Source organism: Pelophylax lessonae (assembly GCF_965119305.1).
Source record: "Pelophylax lessonae genome assembly, chromosome: 11".
NCBI classification, from domain to species: Eukaryota; Metazoa; Chordata; class Amphibia; order Anura; family Ranidae; genus Pelophylax; species Pelophylax lessonae.
Genome location: NC_138778.1, coordinates 226,658,637 through 226,672,338, shown reverse-complemented (window position 1 = coordinate 226,672,338; position 13,702 = coordinate 226,658,637).

Below are 13,702 nucleotides of genomic sequence, written 5' to 3'. Positions count from 1 at the left end.
CAGTACCCATCAGCAGTACCAGCCAGCAGTACTCAACCAGCAGTACCAGCTAGAAGTACCCACCAGCAGTACCAGCCAGCAGTACCAGCCTGCAGTACTCACCAGCAGTACCAGCTAGAAGTGACCACCAGCAGTACCAGCCAGCAGTACCAGCTAGCAGTACCAGCCAGCAGTACCCACCAGCAGTACCAGCCAGCAGAGAAAAAATTCACCACACAGGGCGTGTGTGTTAGTACAGTGATCTGTCAGTGCTTTTTTTTTTTCTCCTTTAACCTGCTTGCTTAACCACTTCTGGATCGGAAAGGATTTGCCCCCTTAATGACCAGGCCATTTTTTGCGATTCTGCACTGCATTACTTTAACTGGCAACTGCACGGACGTGCGATGCTGTACCAAAATAAAATTGATGTCCTTTTTTTCCCACAAACAGAGCTTTCTTTTGGTGGTATTTGATCACCTGTGCGATTTTTATTTTTTACGCTATAAACAAAAAAAGAGCGACAATTTTGAAAAAAAAAAAAAAAAAAAACAATATCTTTCACTTCCTGCTATATGACATTCTCAACTTTTTTTTAAAAAAATCAAATGTTTTCATCATTTTAGGCCAATTGGTATTCTGCTACATATTTTTGGTAAAAAAAAAAAAATTCCAATAAGTGTATATTGGTCGGTTTGCGAAAATGTTATCGCGTCTACTAACTAGGGAAAAGATTTGTCTTTTTTTTTATTTTTACTAGTAATGGCGGTGATCAGCGATTTTTAGCGGCACTGCAACATTGCGGCGGACAGATCAGACCCCTAAGTGACATTTTTGACACTTTTGGGGGGGACCAGTGACATTACTACAGTAATCAGTGCTAAAAATATACACTGTTACTGTACTAATGACACTGGCAGGGAAGGGGTTAACACCAGGGGCGATCAAAGGGTTAAATGTGTGCCTAGGGGGTGTTTTCCAACTGTGTGGGGGAAGGGCTTGCTGCAGGATCCCTGTGTTCATAACTGACAGAACAGCGGTCCGCTGTGTTTACAACAACAGACCGCCGTTCTGTCTCCACGGGGAGCGATCGCAGGTGCCCAGGGGATTAGCTTCCCCTATGGCGACTGCTAGCGGTCCTAAGAAGCGACATAGAGGTATGTTGTTGTTGTTTCGCGGGACAGACCTGACCTGCCACAGCAAAACTATGGCGGCTGGTCGGCAAGCAGTTAAAGAGGTTGTAAAGGCAGAAGGTGCATTCTATGCTTTAGGATAAAAAGCCTTCTGTGTGCAGCAGCCCGCATAATACGTACATGAGCCCCCTCTCTATCCAGCGATGTCCACGAGTGCCTCAGCCAACCCAGGACTCTCTCTCCTGATTGGCTGAGACACAGCAGTGAAGCCATTGGCTCCCGCTGCTGTCAATCAAACCGTTAGCCAATCAGGGGAGAGATGGGGTGGAGCCGAACGGCAGCTCCGTGTCTGATTGGATACACAAAGCTGCAGCTCGGCTCGGGTGCCCCCATAGCAAGCTGCTTGCTGTGGGGGGCACTAAACAGGAGGGAGGGGCCAGAAAAGCCAAAGAGGGACCCGAGGCGAGGAGGATCCGGGCTGCTCTGTGCAAAACCAACTGCACAGAGGAAGAAGGTGTAACATGATTGTTATTTTTATGGAAATAAATGAGACTTTACGATAAAAAAAAACAAAAAACGTAGTGTGTACCCCACATGACTATAAGCTTCTGTTCAAGAGAGGGGGCTACTACACACAGATCAAAATTTGGCCAGTTTCTGCTGAACCGGCCAAACTTTGGTCTATGTGTAACCAGCCTTACTCTAAAACAGTAGTCTCCAAATTGTGGCCCTTTGCTTGCCTTTATCTGGCCCTTGGGGCACTATTCCTCCCATATCCTTCCTAGATATGAGACACTAGTCTACCAACTGAAATCAACAATGGGGCACTATTCCTCCCATATCCTTCCTAGATATGAGACACTAGTCTACTAACTGAAATCAACAATGGGGCACTATTCCTCCCATATCCTTCCTAGATATATGACACTATTCTACCAACTGAAATCAACAATGGGGCACTATTCCTCCCATATCCTTCCTAGATATGAGACACTAGTCTACCAACTGAAATCAACAATGGGGCACTATTCCTCCCATACCCTTGCTAGATATGAGACACTAGTCTACCAACTGAAATCAACAATGGGGCACTATTCCTCCCATATCCTTCCTAGATATGAGACACTAGTCTATTAACTGAAATCCACAATGGGGCACTATTCCTCCCATATCCTTCCTAGATATGAGACACTAGTCTACCAACTGAAATCAACAATGGGGCACTATTCCTCCCATATCCTTCCTAGATATGAGACACTAGTCTATTAACTGAAATCCACAATGGGGCACTATTCCTCCCATATCCTTCCTAGATATGAGACACTAGTCTACCAACTGAAATCAACAATGGGGCACTATTCCTCCCATATCCTTCCTAGATATGAGACACTAGTCTACTAACTGAAATCAACAATGGGGCACTATTCCTCCCATATCCTTCCTAGATATATGACACTATTCTACCAACTGAAATCAACAATGGGGCACTATTCCTCCCATATCCTTCCTAGATATGAGACACTAGTCTACCAACTGAAATCAACAATGGGGCACTATTCCTCCCATATCCTTTCTAGATATGAGACACTAGTCTACCAAATGAAATCAACAATGGGGCACTATTCCTCCCATATCCTTCCTAGATATGAGACACTAGTCTATTAACTGAAATCCACAATGGGGCACTATTCCTCCCATATCCTTCCTAGATATGAGACACTAGTCTACCAACTGAAATCCACAATGGGGCACTATTCCTCCCATATCCTTCCTAGATATGAGACACTAGTCTACCAACTGAAATCAACAATGGGGCACTCTTCCTCCCATATCCTTCCTAGATATGAGACACTAGTCTACCAACTGAAATCCACAATGGGGCACTATTCCTCCCATATCCTTCCTAGATATGAGACACTAGTCTACCAACTGAAATCAACAATGGGGCACTATTCCTCCCATATCCTTTCTAGATATGAGATACTAGTCTACCAACTGAAATCAACAATGGGGCACTATTCCTCCCATACCCTTCCTAGATATGAGACACTAGTCTACCAACTGAAATCAACAATGGGGCACTATTCCTCCCATATCCTTCCTAGATATGAGACACTAGTCTACCAACTGAAATCAACAAAGGGGCACTATTCCTCCAATACCCTTCCTAGATATGAGACACTAGTCTACCAACTGAAATCAACAATGGGGCACTATTCCTCCCATATGCTTCCTAGATATGAGACACTAGTCTACAAACTGAAATCAACAATGGGGCACTATTCCTACCATATCCTTCCTAGATATGAGACACTAGTCTACCAACTGAAATCAACAATGGGGCACTATTCCTCCAATACCCTTCCTAGATATGAGACACTAGTCTACCAACTGAAATCAACAATGGGGCACTATTCCTCCCATATCCTTCCTAGATATGAGACACTAGTCTACCAACTGAAATCAGCAAAGGGGCACTATTCCTCCCCATAATACCAAATGTGATGTTTTCTTCCACTGATACCAAGAAAAAGTTCCACTCCTGCTGGCCACAGTCTGCCCCCCCCTATAGTCTGAAGGACAATACACTGGTCCTTCGTTTAGAAAGTTTGGAGACCCCTGCTCTACAGAATTGGGACATCAGGCTCCGCCCGCAACGTGCCGTCACAGTGAACTGCGTGACTACAAGTGACTACACAGAAGTCTGGATTAATATCTACACGCGCCGCCATGACAGGTGTGCTCATGGGCGTCCGCAGAACTTTTTCCAGGAGGGATCATCATTTTAAGGTCAGCCATGCTCTGCCCCTTTTCAATAATGTCATGAAGGGGAGGGGCTTAGTCATTATCACATAAAGCACAGGCATTCAAAGGTTTGAGAAACCCGATGCAAAAGCAAAGCTGACCCTCTCTGTTTTGGGTCCGTGCAGTGACGTCACGTGCCGTGCCTCTGTGCACGGGGCCCCAAATCTCGTCCTTTTCCTTGCTCCGGGCTCCCCCTCTCCTGGAATGATAGCCTTGGGGCCTGGGGCTGAGGACAGTGGTCCACGCGGCTGCTGGTGTCAGTCATCGCGCAAGCTGCGACTTGCGAGTATTTATTTTTAAAGGGGAAAAATAAGCCGTCGTTTAGCAGTTTTCAGAGCGCTGATCGCCGCTCACGTGACCCGCCGCCTCTCTCCTCTCAGCCTCTCCTCCTCCCCTCCCGACTGACGTCAGTGGGGAATCCTTGGCCCCGCCCGCTGCAGGCATCTATCAGACAGGGAGAGGAGAGAGCTGGCGGGTGGGTCACGTGAGCGGCGCTCTAGAAACCTGTAAAGAATGGCTTTTTTTTTAAAACACAGATACAGGGGCACACAGGACTAATACACAGACCAGACAGGATAGTATAAAGTGGCTTATCAACCACTGTAACAGGGAAGTTGAGATTCCGGGGGGGGGGGCACTTGACCCCCCTTGCCCCCCCCATGCTGACGCCCATGGGTGTGCTAGCTTCGTGTGAGCAGTATTAATGTGTGACTACACCACCTTCCCCCCACAAGTCCATCATATAACAAGTCACAGCCATCCAGAGACCTCTGGCCTATCAGCATTATTCAAGTCCGTGACTCTAACAAATAAAAATGCCCCGTCACCATGAGAAATGGAGAAGAAAAATATCCAGTGTCAAGCACGCAGACCGTACCATTTTTTCCAAATAAACATTTTTGTTTTTATTTGACATAAATCAAAGCGTGAAACTCCTTCCTCTCCTCCTGCTTGGCCTCCATATTTTTGTTGGCAGCTTGAAATGCCAGTCAGGGCATTGTATTATAAGTAATGGCTGAGAAGCCAGACAGGGCAGATACTTTGAGCTGAGGAGTCTGAGTCGGGGCAAATAACGCCTCCAGCACCACCAACACACGGTCTGAGCTTATAGTGTTAACTGCAAAGTATAAAACATCAAACGTGAAGAAATCCGGTGCACCAAGCGAACAAATAAACCAATTTATCCAGTTCCGGACCGTTCCATACTGCTACATGGCTGGCCTCCTGCACAGAATCACTTATATATACATATATATATATAATATATATATATATACACACACAGCTTTTTTTCTCAGAGAATAGGTTTCAGGAACTCCCCCTTTCAAGAGTTCCTGCACCTATTCTGTCCCCACCCCTACCTACCTCTGAGCACCGTTCCATCGTTCCACCCCCTACCCACCTCCCAGTACTGCCCCTTTTAAAGAATAAAATACCAAGTAGCATTTTTTGGTTCTAAGTAATTTGTATTGAATTAGTTAATGATAATAAGAAAATCAGTAAAATAGATCCCTCTGTAGCCAACAACAATAACCTACCAGCAGACTTGTATAAAGTACTCAAAATTTCTACTTGAGTAAAAGTACAAGTGCTCAATCAAAAAGTGACTTGAGTAGAAGTGGAAGTGCTCGCAGAAAAAGTTACTTAAGTAGAAGTACTAAAGTATTCAACATTTTTTTTACTTAAGTATTGCAAGTAGTTTTTTCAAAAAATTTGCTACTTAAGTACTAAAAGTAAAAAGTACCAGTAGTTTTGAAAAAAAATTTCTACTCAAGTACTGAAAGTAGAAGTACAAGTACTGTGTTATGTAGATATTAAAGAAAGAAGTCAAAAGTTTGAACATCATATTGTTTTTTATTATTTCAAATGATTTATTCAAATGATTAACCTGTGTTTGTTAGTAGTTTCTTGATGCACTTTAAGCGCTGTAGCACCATTTATTTGTTTGTTTCATATTTTCTTTTTATTGGAAAGATTTGGTATAGCAGCTTTTATTATACACAGCCTTTATTTTCGTATGCGCTGATTTACAAATGACATTATACACATTTTTTTGAGCTTTATGCAACCTGCCATCTACTGTTCTGGCAGTGGTAATTTATTTAAAAGTAACGAGTAACTATGCAGCACAAAAAAAAAATACTTGAGTAGAAGTATCAAAATCATCGAAAAAATGTAGTGAAGTAAAAGTAGAAGTAGGAGAAAAAAATTCTACTCTAGGAAAGTACAGATACCGCATTTCGGTACTTAAGTACAGTACTTAAGTAGTTCTACTTCGTTACTATACATCTCTGCCTACCAGCAACAATAACCCCCCCCCCCCCTCCCCTCAATAACAATGGACCACCTGCAACAAAATACCCCCTCAGCAACAGTAGACCCCAGCAACAAAAACAGATCTCCCTGCAGATAGCATCAATAGACCCTCCAGCAGCCAGCTACAACAGACTTCTCCCTCAACAGTAGCTCCCTCCCAGCAACAATAGATCCCCACCAGCAACAATAGACCACCTACTGTATTTTCTGGCGTATAAGACTACTTTTGAACCTCAAAAAAATCCCCCAAAAATGGGAGGTCGTCTTATACGCCGAGTATAATATCTCCAAGGTAACCTAAGTATAAGTATTACCGATAGATCATGTAATAGGGGGGTCGTCTTATACGCCCAGTCGTCTCATACGCCGGAAAATACGGTACTGCAAAACTAGATCCCTTACAGGGACAATATATCCTTCCCTATATAGACCTCCTGCAGAAATAGATCCCCTCCAGAAACAATAGATCCCCCAGAAGCCAGCATCAATAGACACTGTAGCACATTATAGCACCCCTTGCCATTACATACATTAAGTGCTGGAGGCTGGAGGTGCGGGAACTGCGTTCCACTGAAAAAAAGCCCTGTATATATATATATATATATATATATATTAGGGATCGACTGATTACCGGCCATACCGATATATCGAGGGCCGATATGCACTTCCCTAATATATCGGAATCGGCCCTTGAGGATACCGATAGTGTCGATATTTCGGGAAAGCGCTTGTACCGGAGTGATGCCTGCAGCTAGAGTCATCACCCCGGTACCGGCGTCCATAGCCGAGGGTCGGCTGTCTTGTAATGACAACCGATGAGGCTGAAAAGCCGCTCGGCTGTCATTACAAGGAGCGGGAGGGGACGCCCCCCCCCCCTCCTGCCACCATCCGCGGCTCGCCCGGGTCTCCCGTACCACCGGGAGACTCGGGAAACCAGCCTGCACGGCCGCCGAAGACCCGATCATTCGGGTCTGATCGGGTCTCTATGCAAAAACACGGAAGTGATGTCATGAGTGCCGGGTACTGGTGCCAGATTTAAAAAAACGACAGCCAAACTTGGTGTTTTGAATACTTTTAAGTGCAGAGGAGGGGTTTGGGGTCTTTCAGACCCCAGATCCCTCCACAAAAGTACCTGTAAAGTAAAAAAAAATACATATTTTTTTTAAATGTATGAAAATATCGTCCGATATCGGCCAATACCTATACGTGATGACCAAAATATCGGTATCGGCAATGAAAAACTATATCAGCCGATCGCTAATATATATATATGTGATTCTGCACTTCTGCCTGGTTAACATCATTAAAGGTCTCAAAGGAGGGAAAGAGTACCTTTCTTCCACAGGCCACTAAGGGCAAGGACCCTCGTCGTAGACGTGGGCCCTCCTTCTCTGCTCATAAGAAGTTTTTTCGTCCCTCAGGGTCGACTGACAAGAGCTCAAAGCCTTTCAGAGCCTCCTCTGGAGGATCCAAATGAACCTGGTCTGGCAAGCCGAGAGCGGGCTTCTCCAGACCCGTGGACAAGGCTCCTTCAGCATGAAGGTGCGCCCTCACCCGTATCAAGGGGGGGGGGGGGACGTGTTCACTGGTTTCCCGTGGACTTCCCTGGTACAGGACAAATGAGTCCACAAAGTCATTCGGTCCGACTACAAGATCAAGTTTCGCTCTTGTCCCCTGGCAAGGTTCTTTCCTTCCAAATTGCGCCTGTCTCCGGACCGTTCACAGGGTCTGTTTGGGGCAGGTAGAAGACCTGTTACTTCAAGGGGTGATTGTCCCGGTTCTGACTTCAGAACATTTTCAGGGTTCTTACTCAAACCTGTTTACAGTTCCCAGGAAGTAAGGCAAGGTGCATCCAATCCTGGACCTCAAGGCGCCGAACTGCTTTGTGCGGGTGCAGAAGTTCAGGATGGAGTCCATTCGCACGGTGGTGGCATCCCTGCATCGGGGCATTTGCCTCAATCGACATCAAGGACGCTTACCTCCACATTCCAATATGTGCCGGTCACCAGCGCTTCCTCAGCTTTGCCGTGGGAGAGGAGCATTATCAGTTTGTGGTGTTACCCTTTTAGTGTCCTACTCCTGTAGGGGGCAGTATAACCCAATGGTTAAAAAGAACAGGAGCTGTGTCTGTCAATGAACATCAGAGTAATGGAGTTTACGGTAAGTCAAAAATCCCATTTTTTTTTTTTTTATAAAGTTGTCGTTCTTTTTTTGTTTATAGCGCAAAAAATAAAAAAACCGCAGAGGTGACCACCAAAAGAAAACTCTATTTGTGGTAACAAAAAGGACATCAATTTTATTTGGGTACAGCGTCGCACGGCCGCGCAATTGTCAGTTAAAAAAAAAAAATTTAATTAAAAATTCCAGTATATAGTCCATAGTTTGTAGACGCTATAACTTTTGCGCAAACCAATCAATATACGCTTATTGGGATTTTATTTTTACCAAAAATAAGTAGCAGAATACATATTGGCCAAAATTTATGAAAAAATATGATTTTCTTTCAATTTTTTTTTATTCGACGTGTTTTATAGTAGAAATTTAAAACGTTTTTTCAAACTTGTGGGTCTTTGTTTATAACACAAATAATAAAAAATGCAGCGGTGATCAAATATCAACAAAAGAAAGCTCTATTCGTGGGGAAAAAAAGGACATAAATGTAATTTCTGTACAGTGTTGCATCACCTCGCAATTGTCAGTTAAATTGCCATAGTGCAAAAAAATGGCCTGGAAATAAAGGGGGGGGGGGGGGGCTAAATCAAGCACACAAACTTGCCATTAATCCCCTAACAGGGCCGATGCAAGGATTTTTGCCGCCCTAGGCAAAATAAAATTTGCCGCCTTCCCCCCCCATATGCTTTCCCACCCCCTTCAGTGACTTACCCGGTGCTGGGTTAGGGTTAAGGGTTAGGGTTGCCTATTGCCGGTACAGACACAGGGGATGGTTTTGACGCAGGAAAAGGTTCATTGAACCACCCCTAAGGTCAAAGTTCAGGAGGTGTGGTCTCAGAGGTCAAAGGTCACAGATCCACCCATTTTCGTCACAGAGTTCAAAGGTCACAGCCCCACCTAGTGTTGAACACAGGTGGTGGCATGGTGGGCGCTTTGCGCCTGCAAGCTCCACCTAGTGTTGGATAGTGTAGTAGGCATGGACACAGGAGGTGGCGCTCACCTAATGCGCATGCGCGGCAATGGCCGCACGCGAGCGCGCGCATTAGACCTCCGTATAGGAAAGCATTATTCAATGCTTTCCTATGGGGATTTCAGGGACGCGAATACACTGATCAGGTCTGATAGAAGCAACATTTTCCAACCAGCCCGTTAGAGAGCAGTCAGGCCTTAGAACTCTTGAACGGGGATGGCCATAGACGGATCGATATTTTGCCGGTCCCTGTTGAACTGCAATCGCTGATCGAATGCTGGTTTTCCAGCATGACCGTTGGACAGAGGCTAGATGCCCGTTTACAGCAACAAGAAGAGCCCCTCTAAGGGCCAGACTGCCCGTTTACAGCAACAAGAAGAGCCCCTCTAAGGGCCACACTGTCCGTTTACAGCAACAAGAAGAGCCCCTCTACAGGCCGCACTGCCCGTTTACAGCAACAAGAAGAGCCCCTCTAAGGGCCACACTGCCCGTTTACAGCAACAAGAAGAGCCCCTCTACAGGCCGCACTGCCCGTTTACAGCAACAAGAAGAGCCCCTCTAAGGGCCACACTGCCCGTTTTACAGCAACAAGAAGAGCCCCTCTAAGGGCCGCACTGCCCGTTTTACAGCAACAAGAAGAGCCCCTCTAAAGGGCCGCACTGCCCGTTTAAAGCAACAAGAAGAGCCCCTCTAAGGGCCGCACTGCCCGTTTACATCAACAAGAAGAGCCCCTCTAAAGGGCCACACTGCCCATTTACAGCAACAAGAAGAGCCCCTCTACAGGCCGCACTGCTCGTTTACATCAACAAGAAGAGCCCCTCTAAAGGCTGCACTGCCCATATACAGCAACAAGAAGAGCCCCTCAAAAGGCCGCACTGCCCGTTTACAGCAACAAGAAGAGCCCCTCTAAAGGCCGCACTGCCCGTTTACAGCAACAAGAAGAGCCCCTCTAAAGGCCACACTGCCCATTTACAGCAACAAGAAGAGCCCCTCTAAAGGCCACACTGCCCGTTTACAGCAACAAGAAGAGCCCCTCTAAAGGCCGCACTGCCCGTTTACAGCAACAAGAAGAGCCCCTCTAAAGGCCACACTGCCCGTTTACATCAACAAGAAGAGCCCCTCTAAAGGGCAGCACTGCCAGTTTACAGCAACAAGAAGAGCCCCTCTAAAGGGCAGCACTGCCCGTTTACATCAACAAGAAGAGCCCCTCTAAAGGGCAGCACTGCCAGTTTACAGCAACAAGAAGAGTCCCTCTAAAGGGCCGCACTGCCCGTTTAAAGCAACAAGAGCCCCTCTAAGGGCCGCACTGCCCGTTTACAGCAACAAGAAGAGCCCCTCTAAAGGCGGCACTGCCCATTTACAGCAACAAGAAGAGCCCCTCTAAAGGCTGCACTGCCCGTTTACATCCACAAGAAGAGCCCCTCTAAGGGCCGCACTGCCCGTTTACATCCACAAGAAGAGCCCCTCTAAAGGGCAGCACTGCCAGTTTACAGCAACAAGAAGAGCCCCTCTAAAGGGCCGCACTGCCAGTTTACAGCAACAAGAAGAGCCCCTCTAAAGGGCAGCTCTGCCCGTTTACATCAACAAGAAAAGCACCTCTAAAGGGCAGCACTGCCCGTTTACAGCAACAAGAGCCCCTCTAAAGGGCAGCACTGCCCGTTTACATCAACAAGAAAAGCACCTCTAAGGGCCGCACTGCCCGTTTACAGCAACAAGAAGAGCCCCTCTAAAGGGCAGCACTGCCCGTTTACATCAACAAGAAAAGCACCTCTAAGGGCCGCACTGCCCGTTAACAGCAACAAGAAGAGCCCCTCTAAAGGCCGCACTGCCCGTTTACATCAACAAGAAGAGCCCCTCTAAAGGGCCACACTGCCCGTTTACAGCAACAAGAAGAGCCCCTCTAAAGGGCACACTGCCTGTTTACAGCAACAAGAAGAGCCCCTCTAAAGGGCACACTGCCCGTTTACAGCAACAAGAAGAGCCCCTCTAAAGGCCGCACTGCCCGTTTACATCAACAAGAAGAGCCCCTCTAAAGGGCAGCACTGCCCGTTTACAGCAACAAGAAGAGCCCCTCTAAAGGCCGCACTGCCCGTTTACATCAACAAGAAGAGGCCCTCTAAAGGCCACACTGCCCATATACATCAACAAGAAGAGCCCCTCTAAAGGCCGCACTGCCCGTTTACATCAACAAGAAGAGCCCCTCTAAAGGCCACACTGCCCGTTTACATCAACAAGAAGAGCCCCTCTAAAGGCCACACTGCCCGTTTACATCAACGAGAAGAGCCCCTCTAAAGGCCGCACTGCCCGTTTACATCAACAAGAAGAGGCCCTCTAAAGGCCACACTGCCCATATACATCAACAAGAAGAGCCCCTCTAAAGGCCGCACTGCCCGTTTACATCAACAAGAAGAGCCCCTCTAAAGGCCACACTGCCCGTTTACATCAACGAGAAGAGCCCCTCTAAAGGCCGCACTGCCCGTTTACATCAACAAGAAGAGGCCCTCTAAAGGCCACACTGCCCATATACATCAACAAGAAGAGCCCCTCTAAAGGCCACACTGCCCATTTACAGCAACAAGAAGAGCCCCTCTAAAGGGCCGCACTGCCCGTTTACATCAACAAGAAGAGCCCCTCTAAAGGCCGCACTGCCCGTTTACATCAACGAGAAGAGCCCCTCTAAAGGGCGCACTGCCCGTTTACATCAACAAGAAGAGCCCCTCTAAAGGCCACACTGCCCGTTTACAGCAACAAGAAGAGCCCCTCTAAAGGCCGCACTGCCCGTTTACATCAACAAGATGAGCCCCTCTAAAGGCCGCACTGCCCGTTTACATCAACGAGAAGAGCCCCTCTAAAGGGCACACTGCCCGTTTACATCAAGAATAGAACCTCTAAAGGCCGCACTGCCCGTTTACAGCAACAAGAAGAGCCCCTCTAAAGGCCGCAATGCCCGTTTACAGCAACAAGAAGAGCCCCTCTAAAGGGCACACTGCCCGTTTACAGCAACAAGAAGAGCCCCTCTAAAGGCCGCAATGCCCGTTTACAGCAACAAGAAGAGCCCCTCTAAAGGCCACACTGCCCGTTTACAGCAACAAGAAGAGCCCCTCTAAAGGCCACACTGCCCGTTTACATCAACAAGGAGAGCCCCTCTAAGGGCCGCAATGCCCGTTTACATCAACAAGAAGAGCCCCTCTAAGGGCCGCACTGCCCGTTTACAGCAACAAGAAGAGCCCCTCTAAAGGCCGCACTGCCCGTTTACATCAACAAGAAGAGCCCCTCTAAAGGCTGCACTGCCCGTTTACAGCAACAAGAAGAGCCCCTCTAAGGGCCGCACTGCCCGTTTACATCACCAAGAAGAGCCCCTCTAAAGGCAGCACTGCCCGTTTACAGCAACAAGAAGAGCCCCTCTAAAGGCTGCACTGCCTGTTTACAGCAACAAGAAGAGCCCCTCTAAAGGGCCACACTGCCCGTTTACAGCAACAAGAAGAGCCCCTCTAAAGGGCACACTGCCTGTTTACAGCAACAAGAAGAGCCCCTCTAAAGGGCACACTGCCCGTTTACAGCAACAAGAAGAGCCCCTCTAAAGGCCGCACTGCCTGTTTACAGCAACAAGAAGAGCCCCTCTAAAGGGCCGCACTGCCCGTTTACATCAACAAGAAGAGCCCCTCTAAAGGCTGCACTGCCCGTTTACAGCAACAAGAAGAGCCCCTCTAAGGGCCGCACTGCCCGTTTACATCACCAAGAAGAGCCCCTCTAAAGGCAGCACTGCCCATTTACAGCAACAAGAAGAGCCCCTCTAAAGGGCCGCACTGCCTGTTTACAGCAACAAGAAGAGCCCCTCTAAAGGGCCGCTCTGCCCGTTTACATCAACAAGAAGAGCCCCTCTAAAGGGCCGCACTGCCCATTTACAGCAACAAGAAGAGCCCCTCTAAAGGCCGCACTGCCCGTTTACAGCAACAAGAAGAGCCCCTCTAAAGGCCGCAATGCCCGTTTACAGCAACAAGAAGAGCCCCTCTAAAGGCCGCACTGCCCGTTTACATCAACAAGAAGAGCCCCTCTAAAGGGCCACACTGCCCGTTTACAGCAACAAGAAGAGCCCCTCTAAAGGGCACACTGCCTGTTTACAGCAACAAGAAGAGCCCCTCTAAAGGGCACACTGCCCGTTTACAGCAACAAGAAGAGCCCCTCTAAAGGCCGCACTGCCCGTTTACATCAACAAGAAGAGCCCCTCTAAAGGGCAGCACTGCCCGTTTACAGCAACAAGAAGAGCCCCTCTAAAGGCCGCACTGCCCGTTTACATCAACAAGAAGAGGCCCTCTAAAGGCCACACTGC